Genomic DNA, 22,123 nt, shown 5'->3' with positions numbered 1-22,123 from the left:
GGTGCTACCCTGGGTAGCATTACTAGCAACGTGTCTTGCTACCCTGGGTAGCATTACTAGCAACGTGTATGTATTGCTACCCTGGTAGCATTACTTGCAACGTGTATTGCTACCCTGGGTAGCATTACTAGCAACGTGTATTGCTACCCTGGGTAGCATTACTAGCGACGTGTATTGCTACCCTGGGTAGCATTACTAGCGACGTGTATTGCTACCCTGGGTAGCATTACTAGCAACGTGTATTGCTACCCTGGGTAGCATTACTAGCAACGTGTATTGCTACCCTGGGTAGCATTACTAGCAACGTGTATTGCTACCCTGGGTAGCATTACTAGCAACGTGTATTGCTACCCTGGGTAGCATTACTAGCAACGTGTATTGCTACCCTGGGTAGCATTACTAGCAACGTGTATTGCTACCCTGGGTAGCATTACTAGCAACGTGTATTGCTACCCTGGGTAGCATTACTTGCAACGCGTATTGCTACCCTGGGTAGCATTACTAGCAACGTGTATTGCTACCCTGGGTAGCATTACTAGCAACGTGTATTGCTACCCTGGGTAGCATTACTAGCAACGTGTATTGCTACCCTGGGTAGCATTACTAGCAACGTGTATTGCTACCCTGGGTAGCATAACTAGCAACGTGTATTGCTACCCTGGGTAGCATTACTAGCAACGTGTATTGCTACCCTGGGTAGCATTACTAGCAACGTGTATTGCTACCCTGGGTAGCATTACTAGCAACGTGTATTGCTACCCTGGGTAGCATTACTAGCAACGTGTATTGCTACCCTGGGTAGCATTACTAGCAACGTGTATTGCTACCCTGGGTAGCATTACTAGCAACGTGTATTGCTACCCTGGGTAGCATTACTAGCACCTGGGTAGCATTACTCGCAACGTGTATTGCTACCCTGGGTAGCATTACTAGCAACGTGTATTGCTACCCTGGGTAGCATAACTAGCAACGTGTATTGCTACCCTGGGTAGCATAACTAGCAACGTGTATTGCTACCCTGGGTAGCATTACTAGCAACGTGTATTGCTACCCTGGGTAGCATTACTAGCAAAGTGTATTGCTACCCTGGGTAGCATAACTAGCAACGTGTATTGCTACCCTGGGTAGCATAACTAACAACGTGTATTGCTACCCTGGGTAGCGTTACTAGCAACGTGTATTGGTACCCTGGGTAGCGTTACTAGCAACGTGTATTGGTACCCTGGGTAGCGTTACTAGCAACGTGTATTGCTACCCTGGGTAGCATTACTAGCAACGTGTATTGTTTTGCTAATCAAGGTTTTGTTGATTGAGGTTGAATATCGGTGAAACTGTGTTGATAAGTATTCACTTAAGGCATGAAAAAAGCCATTCATTATTTTTGTTCTTTTTTTAATCTGGGTGAAAAACCACCGAACGAGTCACTGATGAAGACCCGCATCCCGAAACACTTGTTTCCTGATGAATAAAAACATCCCTCCTTTCGGTTAACAAGGAAGATGGAAAAATTATGATTAGAGAGAGAGATTAGGTTACTCACTGTGCAGTCGTTTAATGATCATTCAGAGCTCGAGATTTGGAAAAGTTTTTGAGATATGAAGATCTTGCGGCCGCTCTCTCTCTCTCTCTCTCTCTCGCTCTCACTCTCGCTTTCGCTCTCGCTCTCGCTCTCACTCTCACTCTCTGTCACACACACACACACACACACACACACACACACGCACGATGTGAAGTTAATGAGAATTAAATCAAATGGTGATCAGGCAGGACTAGAGAGAGACCTGGACAGGGTGGACACCTGGTCCAGCAACTGGCTTCTCGAATTCAACCCCACCAAATGCAAAGTCATGAAGATTGGGGAAGGGCAAAGAAGACCGCAGACAGAGTATAGGCTAGATGGACAAAGACTGCAAACCTCGCTCAAGGAGAAAGATCTTTGGGTTGACCATAACACCGAGCACGTCTCCGGAGGCACACATCGAGATAACTGCTGCAGCATATGGGCGCCTGGCAAAGCTGAGAATAGCGTTCCGATACCTTAGTAAGGAATCGTTCAAGACACTGTACACTATGTACTTCAGACTCATACTGAAGTATGCAGCACCTGTTTGGAACCCACACTTGGTCAAGTACGTCAAGAAATTAAAGAACATACAAAGGTTTGCAACAAGGCTAGTTCCGGAGCTCAGGGGAATGTCCTACGAAGAAAAATTGAGGGAAATCGGCCTGACGACACTAGAGGACAGGAGGGTTAGGGGAGACATGATAACGACATAGAAAATACTGCCTGGAATAGATAAGGTGGGAAGACAGGATATTCCATAGAGGGGACAAAGAAACAAAGGGTCACAATTGGAAGCTGAAGAGTCAGACGAATCACAGGGATGTTAGGAAGTATTTCTTCAGTCGCAGAGTAGTCAGGAACTGGAATAGCCTAACAAGTGATGTAGTGGAGGCAGGAAAACAATACATAGCTTTAAGACGAAGTATGGCATAGCTCAGGGAGCAGAGAGAGAGAGAGAGAGAGAGAGGACCTAGTAGCGAACAGTGAAGAGGCGGGGCCAGGAGCTGAGTCTCGACCCCTGCAACTACAATTAGGCGAGTACAATTAGGTGTGAGTGTACACACAAGGAATGAAGAAAAGCAAAAACTAACTCTAAGGCCCAGTAAAAGACAGTTTATAAACCAACAAAATAACCACAAACAATAGTTAAACTGATAATAAAATCCACGTTTCAATAGCATTACGAATAAAGAAATACTAGCTATAATAACAGTAAAGTTTAATAAGAGTTGAAGCCGGTACTTGATCATGCCAGGAGAGCTGTAACACTTGTCAGCAAGTGTCGTCAGTCCTTCCTTACTGCTCGTTACAGACCCGCAAACAACCACACCCACAATTCACAACTGGCTCTTCTACTCTTGCTTGAGGGAATGTCAGGGGCAAAGAAGGGTACGACAGGGAACAGAAGGCAGTAGCAGGGAACGCAAGACGTTGGCAGGGAGATGGAAATGACACCAGGGAACACAAGACGTTGACAGGAAACGCAAGAAGTTGGCAGGGAGATGGAACTGACACCATGGAACGCAAGACGTTGGCAGGGAGATGGAACCGACACCAGGGAACGCAAGACGTTGGCAGGGAGATGGAACCAACACCAGGGAACGCAAGACGTTGGCAGGGAGATGGAACCGACACCAGGGAACGCAAGACGTTGGCAGGGAGATGGAACTGACACCAGGGAACACAAGACGTTGACAGGAAACACAAAAAGTTGGCAGGGAGATGGAACTGACATCAGGGAACGCAAGACGTTGGCAGGGAGATGGAACTTACACCAGGGAATACAAGACGTTGACAGGAAACACAAGAAGTTGGCAGGGAGATGGAACTGACACCAGGGAACGCAAGACGTTGGCAGGGAGATGGAACTGACACCAGGGAACGCAAGATGTTGGCAGGGAGACGAAACTGACACTTGGGAAACCAGGACGTTGGCACGGGAGACAGACTTGAAAACAAGGACCTGAGGGCGTTGGCAGGGAATATATGGACGTAGGAAATGGGTGATGGGAGGGGACATGGTATGTGCTGCAGGGAATAGGCGGTGATAGCAGGGGATATGGTATGTACAACAGGAAAATAAGAATGGATAGATAATATGGAAAGACTGGCAGGACTGGCATAAAATACAGATTGGATCTCAGAGAACAAAAGAAGACAATGATTAAAAGGAATGGCAGGAGATAGAATAGGACAATATGGGATAGAAGTAGGAAAGTAGGGGATAGAATAGGACAGTAGAGGATGGGATAGAACAGATCATTCTCTAGATTAGTTGTGAACTCCCCTCAAATGTGATGAAAGAGGTTGAGTACTACCTCAGTACCACTGCAAAACCACCTGAAAACCACGTTAATACTACCTTGATAATACCACCTTAATACTTCCTAAATACCACCTCCATTCCACCTTAATACCACCTCCATTCCACCTTAATACCACCTCCATTCCACCTTAATACCACCTCCATGCCATCTTAATACCACCTCCATGCCATCTTAATACCACCTCCATGCCACCTTAATACCACCTCCATGCCACCTTAATACCACCTCCATGCCACCGTAATACCACCTCCATGCCACCGTAATACCACCTCCATGCCACCGTAATACCACCTCCATGCCACCGTAATACCACCTCCATGCCACCGTAATACCACCTCCATGCCACCGTAATACCACCATGCCACCTTAATACCACCTCCATGCCACCTTAATACCACCTCCATGCCAACTTAATATCACCTCCATGCCACCTCCATACCACCTCCATACCACCTCCATGCCACCGTAATATCACCTACATGCCACCGTAATACCACCTCCATGCCACCGTAATACCACTTCCATGCCACCGTAATACCATCTCCATGCCACCGTAATACCACCTCCATGCCACCTTAATACCACCTCCATGCTACCGTAATACCACCTCCATGCCACCGTAATATCACCTCCATGCCACCGTAATACCACCTCCATGCCACCGTAATACCACCTCCATGCCACCGTAATACCACCTCCATGCCACCGTAATACCACCTCCATGCCACCTTAATACCACCTCCATGCCACCATAATACCACCTCCATGCCACCGTAATACCACCTCCATGCCACCTTAATATCACCTCCATGCCACCTTAATATCACCTCCATGCCACCGTAATATCACCTCCATGCCACCGTAATATCACCTCCATGCCACCTTAATAACACCTCCATGCCACCTTAATATCACCTCCATGCCACCGTAATACCACCTCCATGCCACCGTAATACCACCTCCATGCCACCGTAATATCACCTCCATGCCACCGTAATATCACCTCCATGCCACCTTAATAACACCTCCATGCCACCGTAATATTACCTCCATGCCACCTTAATAACACCTCCATGCCACCTTAATAACACCTCCATGCCACCTTAATAACACCTCCATGCCACCTTAATAACACCTCCATGCCACCGTAATATCACCTCCATGCCACCGTAATATCACCTCCATGCCACCTTAATAACACCTCCATGCCACCTTAATAACACCTCCATGCCACCGTAATAACACCTCCATGCCACCTTAATAACACCTCCATGCTACCTTAATAACACCTCCATGCCACCTTAATAACACCTCCATGCCACCTTAATAACACCTCCATGCCACCTTAATATCACCTCCATGCCACCTTAATAACACCTCCATGCCACCTTAATAACACCTCCATGCCACCTTAATATCACCTCCATGCCACCTTAATATCACCTCCATGCCACCGTAATATCACCTCCATGCCACCGTAATATCACCTCCATGCCACCTTAATAACACCTCCATGCCACCTTAATATCACCTCCATGCCACCGTAATATCACCTCCATGCGACCTTAATAACACCTATATGCTACCTTAATAACACCTCCATGCCACCTTAATAACACCTCCATGCCACCTTAATATCACCTCCATGCCACCTTAATATCACCTCCATGCCACCGTAATATCACTTCCATGCCACCTTAATATCACCTTAATAACACCTCCATGCCACCTTAATAACACCTCCATGCCACCGTAATATCACCTCCATGCTACCGTAATATCACCTCCATGCTACCTTAATATCACCTCCATGCTACCTTAATATCACCTCCATGCTACCTTAATATCACCTCCATGCTACCTTAATATCACCTCCATGCTACCTTAATATCACCTCCATGCTACCTTAATATCACCTCCATGCTACCTTAATATCACCTCCATGCTACCTTAATAACACCTCCATGCCACCTTAATATCACCTCCATGCTACCTTAATATCACCTCCATGCTACCTTAATATCACCTCCATGCTACCTTAATAACACCTCCATGCTACCTTAATAACACCTCCATGCTACCTTAATAACACCTCCATGCTACCTTAATAACACCTCCATGCCACCGTAATAACACCTCCATGCTACCTTAATATCACCTCCATGCTACCTTAACACCTCCATGCTACCTTAATACCACCTCCATGCTACCTTAATACCACCTCCATGCTACCTTAATACCACCTCCATGCTACCTTAATATCACCTCCATGCTACCTTAATAACACCTTCATTCTACACACAGCAGAAAGGAAGAAAATTGTGAAAGCCAAAACCACATTTGTCTGAGCGAGTGTGACACTGACTCTCAGAGAAAGTAGCGAGGCAGGTCATGGAAGATGAGGAGGAAGTAAAGGAAGAAGAAAGGAGTATAGTAGTACAGCTTCATCTCGTCACCATCACGCGCGTGGGCGCACACGTGCACACTCACACTACACATGCCTCCCTCCCTCCCTCCCTATATATGAACAAAAAATCAGACACCCAGCATTCTCCGAGGTCTGCTGGCGAACATTTCCTGATATCTTTGCTGTTAGTATTTAATTATAATCCAGGTAGCGGAGGTGGGATGGAGATTGTCCCGTCACTCAAGGGATGCTGATAGGGAGAACACTACCCAGGTATCATCCCGTCACTCATGGGATGCTGGTAGGGTGATCACTACCCAGGTATCATCACGTCACTCATGGGATGCTGGTAGGGAGATCACTATCCAGGTATCACGTCACTCATGGGATGCTGGTAGGGAGATCACTATCCAGGTATCATCACGTCACTCAAGGGATGCTGGTAGGGTGATCACTACCCAGGTATCATCACGTCACTCATGGGATGCTGGTAGGGAGATCACTATCCAGGTATCATCACGTCACTCAAGGGATGCTGGTAGGGAGATCACTACCCAGGTATCATCACGTCACTCATGGGATGCTGGTAGGGAGATCACTACCCAGGTATCATCACGTCACTCAAGGAATGCTGGTAGGGAGATCCCTATCCAGGTATCATCACGTCACTCAAGGAATGCTGGTAGGGAGATCACTATCCAGGTATCATCACGTCACATCCCGTCACTTATGGGATGCTGGGAGGGAGATCACTATCCAGGTATCATCACGTCACTCAAGGAATGCTGGTAGGGAGATCACTATCCAGGTATCATCACGTCACATCCCGTCACTTATGGGATGCTGGGAGGGAGATCACTATCCAGGTATCATCACGTTACTCAAGGAATGCTGGTAGGGAGATCACTATCCAGGTATCATCACGTCACTAAAGGAATGCTGGTAGGGAGATCACTATCCAGGTATCATCACGTCACATCCCGTCACTTATGGGATGCTGGGAGGGAGATCACTATCCACGTATCATCACGTCACTCAAGGAATGCTGGTAGGGAGATCACTATCCAGGTATCATCACGTCACTCAAGGAATGCTGGTAGGGAGATCACTATCCAGGTATCATCACGTCACTCAAGGAATGCTGGTAGGGAGATCACTATCCAGGTATCATCACGTCACATCCCGTCACTTATGGGATGCTGGGAGGGAGATCACTAGCCAGGTATCAAATCGCAGGTAACATGCGTCACGCTTCCTGCCACTCAGGATACACCGCGTGTCTCATGGGATACTGGTAGGGATGTCACTAATTGGATGATATCCGAGCCCCGTCACACGAGTGATGCTATACGAAGATTCCTTCCCACGTAACATTCTGACTGTCATATGACCAAGTCTGTCACGGTGCCCCGTGACCTGATGGCTAAAGCTCTCGCTTCACACTGCGAGGTTCCGGGTTCGATTCCCGGCGAGGGTAGAACATTGGGCGCGTTTTTTTACACAAGTTGTGTATGTTCCCCATCAGTAAAATGGGTACCTAGGAGTTAGTCAACTGGTGTGGGTCGCATCCTGGGACAAAACTGACCTAATTTGCCCGATATGTTCTGCATAACAAGCGGCTTTATATATAGTACGTCACTGATGTCAGCAGACTATATACCTTGTACTTGTAGAAATAAACATATTATATGAAAGGCTTGTGATGTATAAGCTACCAATAGCTACTTTCAGTCACTGTGTTCCTTGAAAATATTTCTGCTGGGTCTGGAGAAAGCCCTTGTAAAGACTTACAATCTAGGGTCGCAGTTGGTGGCCGCTTCTAAAGCTTCCTAGTTTATCTTGTGGCGGGATTGGGGGGACCTTATTGAAGTTCCCGCAACAGAGTCGGTCGAGTTTGCCTTGTAGTTTCTTGCCTCTGGTTAGCTCTCCCTGCATAAACAGTGGCTAGGGACAAGCACTACAGTCTGGCTTTGTTATGGGGACTGGGATGTGAGTCCCCTGTAGAAACACTCTTAGTCTGGGGTCACAGTTGGGGACCACTGCTAACATTCTCTAGTCCAGTTTGGGGCAAGTCTGGGATCTTGTTGAAGGTCATAGACATATTCAGCACAAGCGCCTGCGTGACTCACGAGTGTGTCTGGAAGTCTGTGTTGGCAGAGAGAGGAAATCCTAGTTATCCAGGCATGAAGGAGGGTTGTGTTGGCAAAGGTGTCTTCACTAGTGGGTCACCTGCACTCGGCAGCTAAATAGTAGATGTGTATATACAACCCCTTGCAAAAAGTATATTCAATCATACATCAGTTAAATAGGCAAAACTTTAATCACTAGTTACTGAACTCGAGAGATCTGGTCGATATAAGACAGGTTTCCGCCACGGCAAGAAAAGTAACTCGCATTAACTTGGAAGCTGCTTCCATTATTTATAAATTGCCTACGAGAGATACATGAACGTGGATAATTTTATTATAGCTTAATAGTCTTAACCTTTTAGATTGTTCTTACAATTTTTCACCATTTACAACTTCCGTGCCAGTCAAATTATCTACCGCTGTTTTTTGTGTTGGTGTTGGCTGGAGTATGAGGCGTGGTAATACTGTGGTAGACTATACAGTCAGTATGTAAATTAAACATAATATACTGGTTATGACATTTTATTTATGTAGATGTTCGTGCACCAGAGACGTCATCAGTGTCATAAACAGTATACCTATAACAATGGTGTACAGTACCAATAAATTGACGATTAAGACACATTTGCGGCACTTAGGTACCCTTGCTTCCCAAACGTTTCGCTTACAGTAAGCTACTTCAGTCGAATACAGAGGTGACTGAAATTGGCGACAGCAGAAGTGGCGAGGTAAAAGATGTGATCAGTCCATTAACTTAAAGTAGTAGTTTTAAGGTGATCAGTCCCTCGTTCTACATATTGTCTTATTTATGCATGTGTGACATGTCTCGCGCGTCTGTCCTACACTATATTAACACTAACACAGTTTCCTTGTTAAGATCCTTGGCTGTGCTCAGTTGAGCACGTGGTTCACCCGCCAGCTCCAAACACCTCTGGTTAATCACACAGCTACCTCGAGACTCAAAGTAATTAGACCTCTTAAGCACGTCGAATTAAGACCACTTTCCAGTTGGTAAATTTCAGGGAAAAATAGTAAAGAAATATTGTGTGGTACAAATACCAGGGGTTGTGGTACAAATACCAGGGTCTGTGGTAAAAATACCAGGGGTTATTGTGCAAATGTCAAGGTTATAGTGACAAAAATCAGGCTTCTGGTGTAAATATCGAATGGGAGAAGGATAGGACTTGAGGAGGGGAAGGACGTGATGGGGACAGGAGACTTGATGGGGGAAGGAAGACGTGATGACGGAGGGGAAGATGTTATGAGGGAAGGGGAAGACATGATGGGGAGGGAAGACGTGATTGTGAGGGGGATGACTAAAAAAAATGACGGCTGCTACGATTTTGGTTTCAATTTCTGCTGATTCAAAGACCTAGATAGTATTTCGACTCTCGGGATTTAATGATGATTTATGGTTCATTCTCATTCTCTCATTCTCTCTCTCTCTCTCTCTCTCTCTCTCTCTCTCTCTCTCTCTCTCTCTCTCTCTCTCTCTCTCTCTCTCTCTCTCTCTCTCTCTCTCTCTCTCTCTCTCTCTCTCTCTCTCTCATATCTCGTGTATCTCTCCTCCTCCTCCTATCTCCCTATCTCTAGCTATAACTACCTAGCATTATGTGGCTCTGGTGGGCCTCTGCCACCCATATGGTCGATCATCCTACTGGAAGAACACAACAGGAGAATCGTTGTATAATAATCTCCTCCACTCTGCTCAGATCTCATTAGAAGCGGGTATCATCAGCGTGCTGGCCGGGGCTTGACGATGCCCACGACAGTGCGCTGCGCTGCGCTCAGAGCCTCTTAACTACATTCTCAAGCGCATTCTTAACATGGAATAAAATAGGATTTTTTTTTAATTTAGCAAAATTGGATGTATCAGCAGTGTGCTGACATCTTATTCTGTAGGATTGTTAAACTGTCACAACAAAATCTGTTTCCCTGTCACGTAGGATGTCTCACACACAGTGTGGTGAAAATGGTTTTGAAAATCGACAATTCGAAGAATGAGACGCTAGAGCAACATTTGGGAATATTTATTGAGGAAACTTTTCGCCAGTCAGTCAGTCTTCTTCAGTCCAGTACAGAGAATGACAGGGTAATATGAGGAGTTTGAGGCATTCAGTCCCTCAGCCTGGAGTCGGTGTGTCCAGTCCATCAGTCTTCAGAAATGTAAGGCATATGTGAGAAGTGTCTTATTCTTCAGTCAGGCGAGTTAAAACAGGAGTCGGCGAGTCACCACTAGACACATTCACTAGTGTAAGTACGTCATGCCTATGGCAGGTGCATTGAGGAAATAGCTGAGGATTAGTACCTCTGCATCCTCTTCTTCCTTGTTAATTCTCGTATTGAACATTAAAATGGTAGAAATACCACAGTTGGTAAAGGTTTGAAATGACAATTCGAAAGTTGGTATCTTTCAAACATGGTTTTCTTGAAAGTCTTCTTCAGTCAGCTACAGACAAGGTTGAAGGAGCAGGTAAATGAGCAGTTTGATGCATCAGTCCCTCAGCCTGATCGGATGTTCAGTCACAGTCTTCGAAAGAGCATATTGTGCTTTTCTATCAGCCTTACTGAGTCGATCACATAGAACATTCACTGTGAGCGTCAGCCTATAGTCGGAACATTAAAATCCATGCTAGTTGATTATGTTCTTACCTTCTTATTCTCTGTATTGTACTAAAGAAACCACTGGCTGGCGAAACGTTTCCTCAATAAAGATTATCAGAATGCTGCACAGGTCTCTCATTCTTTAACTGATACATAGTAATGACATCCGTCAGCCTGAGCTGAGAGACAGTAGAGCAATGAGGATATCACCAGGCATTGAATTAAGAGTTCATCAACTACGGGACCTTCAAAGATTTCTTGCCCTCATAGGTGGAGTTACTATTTCTTGGAGGTTGTCATCTCTTAATACAGCCTATCCCCTACACAGGAGAAATGTAATTTTTATGAAGATATCTCCATCCCAGAACTTTGACAACGACAAGTAAATATAAGAGACGGGGGGGGGGGGAGAGGGAGAGAAATTTGGATGGCATAATGCTTCTAATTTCGTTAAAAAAATTATACTTTGCGTTAGTAAAGTAAGAGCCCAAGTCGCGACATATCTAGCAAGAATATAAACACTGAGAGGTATATGTCTCTTAGTGTATGTACACTGAACGTTTGCTTTAATCTCTCCCTTAGGGATTAAAATATTTTTACCTAGTGGTGAACAGGTGACGTGCAGCTAATGTCCCTTGTGTAGCTGATAGGCTTTAATCCTAATTAATCAACCGCTGGGGCTTGTATATCACTATGTGAATATTCTGAAAGCTTATTTTAATCCCAGTTTTAGAAATTGAAATATCTATGAATGATGGCGAAATCATTTCCTGCAGTATCAATTGGCTTTAAATCCAATTAACCAACCAGGCCTAGCAGCGTAATGACTTAGCAGTACTAGGTAACATTCAAATATGTACGAGTGTTATTCTTAGCAGTTCTTAGAAGTGTCTAGATTAGAAAATGGGCAGGACATTCATTAGTTATGTTGCAACACTTTAATTTAAACCTCGATTATTGCAACGGTATCTCTGTCCTACAGGCAAGTAGTCTTGGTTAGTATCGTTCTTACACTGTTACTTAATCCGCTTGATTAGATGAGGTATGATTTGCTTAGGTTAGGCAGGTGTGGATAGGCAAGGTTAAGTATGGTTAGTTTGTTGGGCTAGTCTAGAATAGTTAAGCATAAGAATGAATGAATATATATATATATATATATATATATATATATATATATATATATATATATATATATATATATATATATATATATATATATATATATATATAATAAGATCACAGTAAACAGGTGATTTCAGAATATGTAAACAACCACTCTGAAAGAATAGAATTCAAGGTTTGTATACTCACATTATCAGGAACTATCCTGATAATGTGAGTAGTGCTTGGAATTCTCATTCTTTCAGAGTGGTTGTTTTATATATATATATATATATATATATATATATATATATATATATATATATATATATATATATATATATATATATATATATATATATATATATATATATATATATATATAATGTAATAGGTACCACCTCTATAGCTGGAATGGGGACCTTCATCCTCTGAGAAGACAATAAACGTACCTCAGGGAAAACTCAAGGTTCTCCCCAGAGCTGTTTGGTTAGGTTAGGTTTGCTTAAGTTAATTGTATTGTACGTTTTAAGAAAGCTTTGGTTTCTTATGTATTCTATGACTCTCCTTTAAAACTGCTGCTTTTATCAGTGACTCTCTTCCTTACTAATACGATAGAAAGAGAGAGAGAGAGAAAGAGAGATAATGGCAAGATTGTACAAATACCTCACAAGTTGTATGATACTATGCCGCTGAGAGATTGATATTAATGATGGTTGCTGGGGTAGGAAGGTAGGGAGGGAAGGAAGGAGGGAGACGTAGGAAAGTGGTGGGATGGCTAGGAGGGATAAGAAGTGGTGAGGAAGTAAAGTAAGGGAGAGAGGATAGATGGGTGGACGTAGGAACAAAGTGGAAGATAGAAAATATGAGAGGCACAATGATTGAGGGACAAGATAGGGGTGAATAGATAAAGGGGGGAGGGGGAAGACGAGTATATTTCACATAGTAAGTAGTTACCTAAGCATCCAGGTCAGTCATGATCTGACTGTCGGTGTCCTCAGGCAACTCTACACAAATTCAAGACTTCATTCCACTCAAAACAAGAATCTTGATTGATAAGATTGTCGGCGAATTAAGAAACTCCAGCGCTGGGCCTTATCTTGCGAAGAATAAAAAAAAACTTTTATACTGGGCCATCTCTTGATTTAAAGCTGACACAAAATGAATTTGGTGGTTCCTGACGAGTGACCAACAAGGTTACTTGTCATGTCTCAAAATTCTGTCTGATAAATATATAGTATAACTATAATTTTTTAAAAGGGTGAACCGGTAAGCCAGTGGAAGGCCTCGGTCAGGTGACCAAAAGCTCCAGCTGATGGTCATCATGTGACTAAGACCCGCGCTAGGAAACACTTGTCCTCTTTCCTGCCTCTGAGCGAGCACTAGGAGACTGCTTCAAGCAGCAAAGTTAATTTTCCATAGAGTAGAGCTGAAGAGCCACCCCTTGGGTGCCAGGGTACCTCAGGGAAGTGTCAACACTGAAACTAAATATCATGACAGAAAAGTTGCGGCATCATCCTGAGGTTCCTCGACCAACACCTCGTGCCTCGTGTATCTGAAACAGAAAATTCTTAAATGATAAATGAAATCTCGATAGAAAGTGAATTTGCTTTGTACTGCTCTCAAGCATTGAACAAGGAGACTGTCACAAAGACTACGAGTAATGAACAGGACCACAAGGAGATAACGTTCTACTGTGAACAGGACCACAAGGAGACAACGTTCTACTGTGAACAGGAGTACAAGGAGATAACGTTCTACTGTGAACAGGACCACAAGAAGATAACGTTCTACTGTGAACAGGACCACAAGAAGATAACGTTCTACTGTGAACAGGACCACAAGGAGACAACGTTCTACTGTGAACAGGAGTACAAGGAGATAACGTTCTACTGTGAACAGGACCACAAGGAGATAACGTTCTACTGTGAACAGTACCAGTTTGCCTACTCCTCCTACACATGTACTCCCCGTCGTCAATCCTCCCCAACCTTCCATTCTCCTCCAACATACATACATTCTCCCCAACTTACGGTTATAATACTCAACGGTCACTAGCATGTTGTAAGTTGCAGGGAGAGGATCGAGTCTACACGGCCAACACGAGTGTGAACTATCATCACTAAGAATGTAAGAGGAACACTTTTACATGTACAACTGTACATGTAAAGTTGTATTGCTATTTGCAACGCATTACAACCCTTGACAGTTCGATACAACAGTTATAAATGATTATTCAAAGCTCTCGAAAATTTTATATAACCATATTCGAGTAGAGCTCTGCACAACCCTGTACAATGTTGGTAAACCATGTAGCTATGTACAACCCTGTGCAGCGGTGTTGCTGGTCTAGTTGGTTTACCTGGTCCCCAACACCCACAAGAGCAGACCCATGACTAGCTAGTGAGAGGCAAAGGTCTGACTTAATAATAATTTTTTTTTTTTTTTTTTTTTTTTTTTTTTTTTTTTTTTTTTTTTACAAATTATCAGTGTCAAACCAGTAAGAGTGATAAAGCGCGTGGGGGAATGTGAACTTGGTTTATTTTGATGAGAAGGTTAGCTTAGATTTAAAGGAAGACGAGGCCTTCACTGTCTAGGGAAAGTGACCCTCCTTAAATTGAGGGGGCCCTCCTTAAAGGAGGGTCCCTTCAACTTAAGGAGGGTCCCTTCAACTTAAGGAGGGTCCCTTCAACTTAAGGAGGGTTCCTTCAACTTAAGGAGGGTCCCTTCAACTTAAGGAGGGTTCCTTCAACTTAAGGAGGGTCACTTCAACTTAGGAGGGTCCCTTCAACTTAGGAGGGTCCCTTCAACTTAGGAGGGTCCCTTCAACTTAGGAGGGTCCCTTCAACTTAAGGAGGGTTCCTTCAACTTAAGGAGGGTCACTTCAACTTAAGGAGGGTCACTTCAACTTAGGGAGGGTCCCTTCAACTTAAGGAGGGTCCCTTCAACTTAAGGAGGGTCCCTTCAACTTAAGGAGGGTCCCTTCAACTTAAGGAGGGTTCCTTCAACTTAAGGAGGGTCCCTTCAACTTAAGGAGGGTTCCTTCAACTTAAGGAGGGTCACTTCAACTTAGGAGGGTCCCTTCAACTTAGGAGGGTCCCTTCAACTTAAGGAGGGTCACTTCAACTTAAGGAGGGTCACTTCAACTTAAGGAGGGTCACTTCAACTTAGGGAGGGTCCCTTCAACTTAAGGAGGGTCCCTTCAACTTAAGGAGGGTTCCTTCAACTTAAGGAGGGTCCCTTCAACTTAAGGAGGGTTCCTTCAACTTAAGGAGGGTCACTTCAACTTAGGAGGGTCCTTTCAACTTAGGAGGGTCCCTTCAACTTAAGGAGGGTTCCTTCAACTTAAGGAGGGTCACTTCAACTTAAGGAGGGTCACTTCAACTTAGGGAGGGTCCCTTCAACTTAAGGAGGGTCCCTTCAACTTAAGGAGGGTCACTTCAACTTAAGGAGGGTCACTTCAACTTAGGGAGGGTCCCTTCAACTTAAGGAGGGTCCCTTCAACTTAAGGAGGGTCACTTCAACTTAAGGAGGGTCACTTCAACTTAAGGAGGGTCACTTCAACTTAAGGACGGTCACTTCAACTTAAGGAGGGTCACTTCAATATAAGGAGGGTCACTTCAATTTAAATTGAAGGGACTCTTCTTGAAGAAAGCGGACTTGAAGAGCAGTGAGCTGCTTCTCAGTTCCTGAAGCAGTAGATGAAAAGAAGCTTACTGAAGTAGTGGGTGAAGCGAAGCTTACTGAAGCAGTGGGTGAAGCGAAGCTTACTGAAGCAGTGGATGAAGCGAAGCTTACTGAAGCAGTGGGTGAAGCGAAGCTTACTGAAGCAGTGGGTGAAGCGAAGCTTACCGAAGCAGTGGGTGAAGCGAAGCTTACTGAAGCAGTGGGTGAAGCGAAGCTTACTGAAGCAGTGGGGGAAGCGAAGCTTACTGAAGCAGTGGGTGAAGCGAAGCTTACTGAAGCAGTGGGTGAAGCGAAGCTTACTGAAGCAGTGGGTGAAGCGAAGCTTACTGAAGCAGTGGGTGAAGCGAAGCTTACTGAAGCAGTGGGTGAAGCGAAGCTTACTGAAGCAGTGGGGGAAGCGAAGCTTACTGAAAAAGTGAGTGAAGCGAAGCTTACTGAAGCAGGCAAGGTTAGCACAACCCTCTAGCTGTTGCAGAACACATTGAACCGGGACCTCAGGTTGCTGGTGGTGGTGGTAGTAGTAGTAGTAGTAGAGGGTAGTTTTATATTTTATTTAGCGAAACTGGATACATCAATGTACTGCTGCATTAGTCTGTATGATAGTTGAAATGGGAGGTAGCGATTGTGGTTGATAGGCGTGGGGGTAATATCAGTAAGCAGTAGTAGTTGTGGGAGGGTTACTGAGGTGGGACAGTGGTGGTAGAGATGTGAAGAATGTACGAAGCTGGTGGGGGTTGTGGTGGTGATAAAGGAGGTGGTTATGTGGGTGATAGTTGTGGTGATCTTGGTAGTGTAGTGACGGCTATGGTGGAGGTATGAGGGAGGACTTGGTGGGCGCAATGGTGGGCAAATATGTATGAAGCTGATGGTGGTGGGGGTGGTGCTGGTGATAGTTGGGGTGTGGGAAGGATAGTGGGGTAGTGTTAGTGGTGGCCGTGGTGGTGGGTTTGTGGGGCTGTGTGTTATGGAGGCGTGATGGGGAGGTGTGATAGGGAGGGGTGTTGGGGAAGTGTCATTATAAGGAGTGGGGAGGTGTGTTAAGGGACGAGTGTTTGGGAGGACAGTGGGGAGGTTTGTTGGGGAGGGTAAAGCCAGCGTGCGGCCTCCTGGGGTTGATGCCGGGCCGCCTCACTACATGTTACTACCTTGATAGACGGCTAGCTGCGGGGGGGGGGGGAGTAACAGCTAGGTGTGCTGGTGGAAGAATCTATAGGTTCTGGAGAGGAGCTGGGGTAGGAACCGAAGTGATGGGGTGCTAGGAGTACTAGATCAAGAGCTGTGAGTGCTGGGGGAGTAACCTAGAAGTGCTGGGGAGGAGCTGTGGGTGTTTGGGTAGGTGCTGGGGTAGGAGATTGGGTGCTGAGAGTGCTAGGACAGAAGCTGTGGGTGCTGGGGTAGGTGTTCGTGGGTAGCAGAAGCTGGGAAGACGGGTGCTTGGACAGAATATGCGAGGTGGGGCTGAGGGGTGCTGAAGTAGAAGCTGGAGGTGCTGGGGTAGAAGGGGCTGAGAAGGATGATGGGCTGAGAGGGAAAGGAGAAAGATGATTGGGTAAGAGGGGGAGAAGAAAGATGTTGGGATGGGGAGTAGTGGGGTACACGGGTTGGGAAACAGGAGTACTAGAGTGATAGAGACCAGGGAGGGGATGGTGCGTGGGGAGGAGGGGACAGGGGAGGAGCGGGGAGGTGCTGGAGAAGTATGGACTGGGGAGGGATAGGATTGGCTGCGGTGGGGCTAGGTTGCAGAGGGAGATTCTGGGAGTTTGAGGAACTGGAGAGGGGGCTAGGCTGAGGAGGGACGGGAATAAGTTAGAGGGTGGAGAAAGTTGGGCAATAGAATATTGCTCATCTTTTAAATATTCCCTATTGCGTGGCCTCATTTTCTTCCATTGTATTGGCAACGGTGATGAATGGTTTTGAAAACCGACAAGTTGAAGAATTGAGACACTTATGCAACACATGGGAATTTTTATTGAAGAAACGTTTCGCCACACAGTGGCTTCATCAGTCCAATACAAAGTAGAAATGGGTAAGTGGAGTACTTAGTATTGGACTGATGAAGCCACTGTGTGGCGAAACGTTTCTTCAATAAAGATTCCCATGTGTTGCATAAGTGTCTCAATTCTTCATTGGCAACGGTAAACGAAAACAATTTCAACACTCAGAAGGATAGAAAATTGCACTTCCCGGGACGTTTTGACTTATTTTGTGACGGTGAATTTTCTGTACAGTATATTACTGATGTCAGCTACGGTCTGTATAAGATGTATCATGTGCTTGTAGAAATAAATACTATTATTATAAATATTATTATCATAGTCTAAAAAATGCAGTTCATTGTAGATAAATGTTAAGTACTTAAGCTCGGGAACGTAAATAATCCTAGCATTTATAAACTAAATCATATAGAATTTTACCATACAGAATGTAAAAAGGACTTGGGAGTTATGTGTAAACAGGAACATAAAGCCAAGACAGCAATGTATGTCAGTGGTATGCAATACTGACAAGATGACGAATAAGTGCTACATCTGGGTATCTTTACTTGGTAGACGTTGCACCATCCAGTTGACAATCTGAAGGCTAGAAATATTTACAGAAGACAGTAGACGACGAGGCAGTCAGTCCCTCGGCCTAGGAGCAGGTGATGAGTACCGCAGTCTTGAATCTGAAACACAGGCAAGAATGTTGGCGCTTATATAAGCATATTGTACATTATTAAGAAAAATAATCATAGTCGCGGGTCCTTCGTTAGAGTATGATTTTCATCGAGACTAGACAGGTGTTCTCTAAGTCCATTATAAATGGCAGAACGAAAATCGGGGACTTTTACTGCATTATCCTTATTCTCGTACTCCCAGGTAATACTATAGATGATTGATTTGTGATCACTTGCACCAAGTTCTTCAGTGATCTCCAGATTATTTACGAGGGTTTTCTTGTTTGGCAAGAACCTGGTCAACCAAATTATTACCTCTAGCAGGCTCTGTTACAAACTGCTTTAAAACACAGTCCTAAACTACTTCCAGGAAGTAACTAAACTCCATATTACCGTCAAAGAAGTCCAGTCACTTTCAACTTAAAATCTGCTACTATTACTACATTATCGTGTCTAGAAGTCCTAACAATTTCGTCCCAAAGAAGTCTCACTTTGTTAAAGATTTTGATGGAGCATCTCACAAAAGACTTAAGAAAAGTGGTAGCTCATTGTATTGGAGGAAAGGTTCTAACATGGATCAAGGCATGGCTGACCAGTAGAAAGTAAAGTGTCTGCATAAAAGGGATGAAATCTGAATATTTCACTAGTGCCGTTCCTCAGTAATCAGTTTTAGGAACTGTTGCATAATACAGGTATAAAAAAAAATCGATGGATTAGACAGAATCTGTTCGGGTTGAATTTCTAGAAAGAAAAATTAATTTTGGGTGATATATATATATATATATATATATATATATATATATATATATATATATATATATATATATGAATGAATGATTAAGTGCCAAATTCTTCAACTAATTCTGAGGATCTGAGGATGATACCACGACTTTGTATTTATCTATCATCCTCAAAATCAGTTGAAGAATTTGGCACTTAATCAACATCATCTCCTTCCATATTACTGGAGACCGTCTCATTTGAGATAAGACTGCTTAAAAATTCAGTCAGTGCAAGCTTTGTGTAAGGGAATGATTTTCACTTACCTTCAATGAGTTGCCACCCAGGCTCATGTGGTGAAGGCGAGCTGTCTGGACTCTCATAATTGAAAAGACACACTTGATAATTTGTTCCCTCAACTTTGAGGCCGTGGGAGGCCTTTTTTGACGGGATAATAAGTGTTCACTTCCTCTTCATTTTCTTCACTTTAAAACAATTGCTTCAGAGGTTTTTCTGAATTTGTCTTGATATTACCGAACATAATTTTTTTCGTGTTTTTATAGCATTTGAGAAAACAGGAAGTATGGTAACAAGTGATTACGATAGCCTACTTCAGTTTTAGGATTTCTTTGTTCCCTCATGCACAGTCTGTTTCCTTTGGCCAAAGAAACTTGTGGCTAAATCAGATCCAATAAATGTGTGTGAAGGCATATTTGTATCTAATAATCCTCCAGTGGGCAGAACTCTCTACATTGGTGTATAATGTGTTTCCTCTTTGCTCTTAAAACAGCACCTTCTTTCTGTGCAACATACGCAGCAGCAACAGCGTCAAGAATGAAAGCCTCAGTTCCTTCTGCAAAACTGTAACTTGTGCTACACTTTTTAAGTTGTGAATATACTATGTACTAGAGTATTATCTGCTACTACACAAAATATTTCCAATTCTGGTGACAGCTGTAACATGATACTGACACATCCTTCTCAAACCTAACCCATCTCACCGGAGTTCTACTACTACTACTAGTAGCACCACTACTACTGTTGCTGCTGCTGCCACTACCACTATTACCACCACCACTATTACCACCACCACCGCTATTACCACCACCACCGCTATTACCACCACCACCACCGCAATTACCACCACCGCCACCACTATTACCACCACCACTATTACCACCACCACTATTACCACCACCACTATTACCACCACCACTATTACCACCACCACTATTACCACCACCACTATTACCACTACCCCCACCACCATCACCATTACCACTACCCCCACCATCACCACCATAACCACTACCACCCACCACCATTATTACCATCACCACCATTACCATCACCATTACCATCACCATTACCATCACCATTACCATCACCACCATTACCATCACCACCATTACCATCACCACCATTACCATCACCACCATTACCATCACCACCATTACCATCACCACCATTACCATCACCACCATTATCATCCCCACCATTATCATCCCCACCATTATCATCACCATTACTACCACTCCTCCTCGCTGTTTTCCACATGACTCCTGCTTCTGTATATACTCGTTTGAAGTTATATCTGTATTAGGACTGAAGAAGCCACTATTGGCGAAACGTTTCCTCTACTAAGCATCCTTAACTATACATGAATGTATTTTTTGTACATCTACATTCTACACGATGACAGGAAGTTTGTATATGCACCAGAAGACAAATCTCAACAGTTATTTCCCGGGAACACCAAAGGAAGAACAAGATTTTCACTTGAATTCCATAGGAAGTCGAGCACTATGGGGATCAGAACCATTGAAAACACCAAAATTCAATAGAAATAAGAACACTATAGTTACCGAAGCATTGGAGTTTTATAGTACAGATGAATTATAAAAAAAAAGAAAAAACCAGAGGTGTCAGGACGAACCAGTAGAAATTAGGAAATATCTACACAACTAAGAATAAAATGATAACGTGTGTAAAGGAGCTGGAGATATGAAAAGCAATGTGACAATAGAACCTAACTGCAGGATACTGAGGGAAGTGGTAGAGCCACTTTATAACCCAAAGGCGGGCCAGTTCTCTCTCTCTCTCTCTCTCTCTCTCTCTCTCTCTCTCTCTCTCTCTCTCTCTCTCTCTCTCTCTCTCTCTCTCTCTCTCTCTCTCTCTCTCTCTCTCTCTCTCTCTCTCCCTCCCTCTCTCCCTCCCTCCCTCCCTCCCCTCTCTCTCCCTCTCTCTCCCTCACCCCCCTTCCCTACCTTTCCCTTCCCCTCTCTCCTCTCTTTCCTTCCTCCCTCCCTCCTCTCCCTCTCAGACGCCTTACCTCCACAGCTGTCACTATTGTTTTCAACACATGCTCCCACGCCCTATTTAAGCGATTGTTTTTTACCTCCCTGATGTCTGATATTGTATGGTGAGGATCGCGCACTTACGGTGCTTAACAGTCATTCCACAGTGGAATGTAAGGGCATTGTGTGTGTACGCACCTAGTTGTGGTTGCAGGGGTCGAGACTCTGCTCCTGGTACCGCTTCTTCACTGGTCACTACTAGGTCACTCTTCCTGCTCCATGAGCATTATCATACGTCCTCTTAAAGCTATGCATGGATCCTGCCTTCACTACATCACTTCCCAGACCATTCCACTTCCTGACCACTCTGCGACTGAAGAAATACTTCATAACATCCCTGTGATTCATCTGTGTCTTCAACTTTCAATTGTGATCCCTTGCTGCTGTGTCCCATCTCTGGAACATCCTGTCTCTGTCCCCCTTATCAATTCCTCTCAGTATTTTATATGTCGTTATCATATCCCCCATCTCTCCAGTCCTCCAGTGTTGTCAGGTCGATTTCCCTTAGCCTCTCCTTTTAGGACATTCCCCTTAGCTCCTGGACTAGTCTCGGTGGAAATCTTGACACTTT

Source organism: Cherax quadricarinatus, chromosome 64 (assembly GCF_038502225.1).
Source record: "Cherax quadricarinatus isolate ZL_2023a chromosome 64, ASM3850222v1, whole genome shotgun sequence".
NCBI lineage: Eukaryota > Metazoa > Arthropoda > Malacostraca > Decapoda > Parastacidae > Cherax > Cherax quadricarinatus.
Note: the sequence above shows the minus strand (reverse complement) of the source record.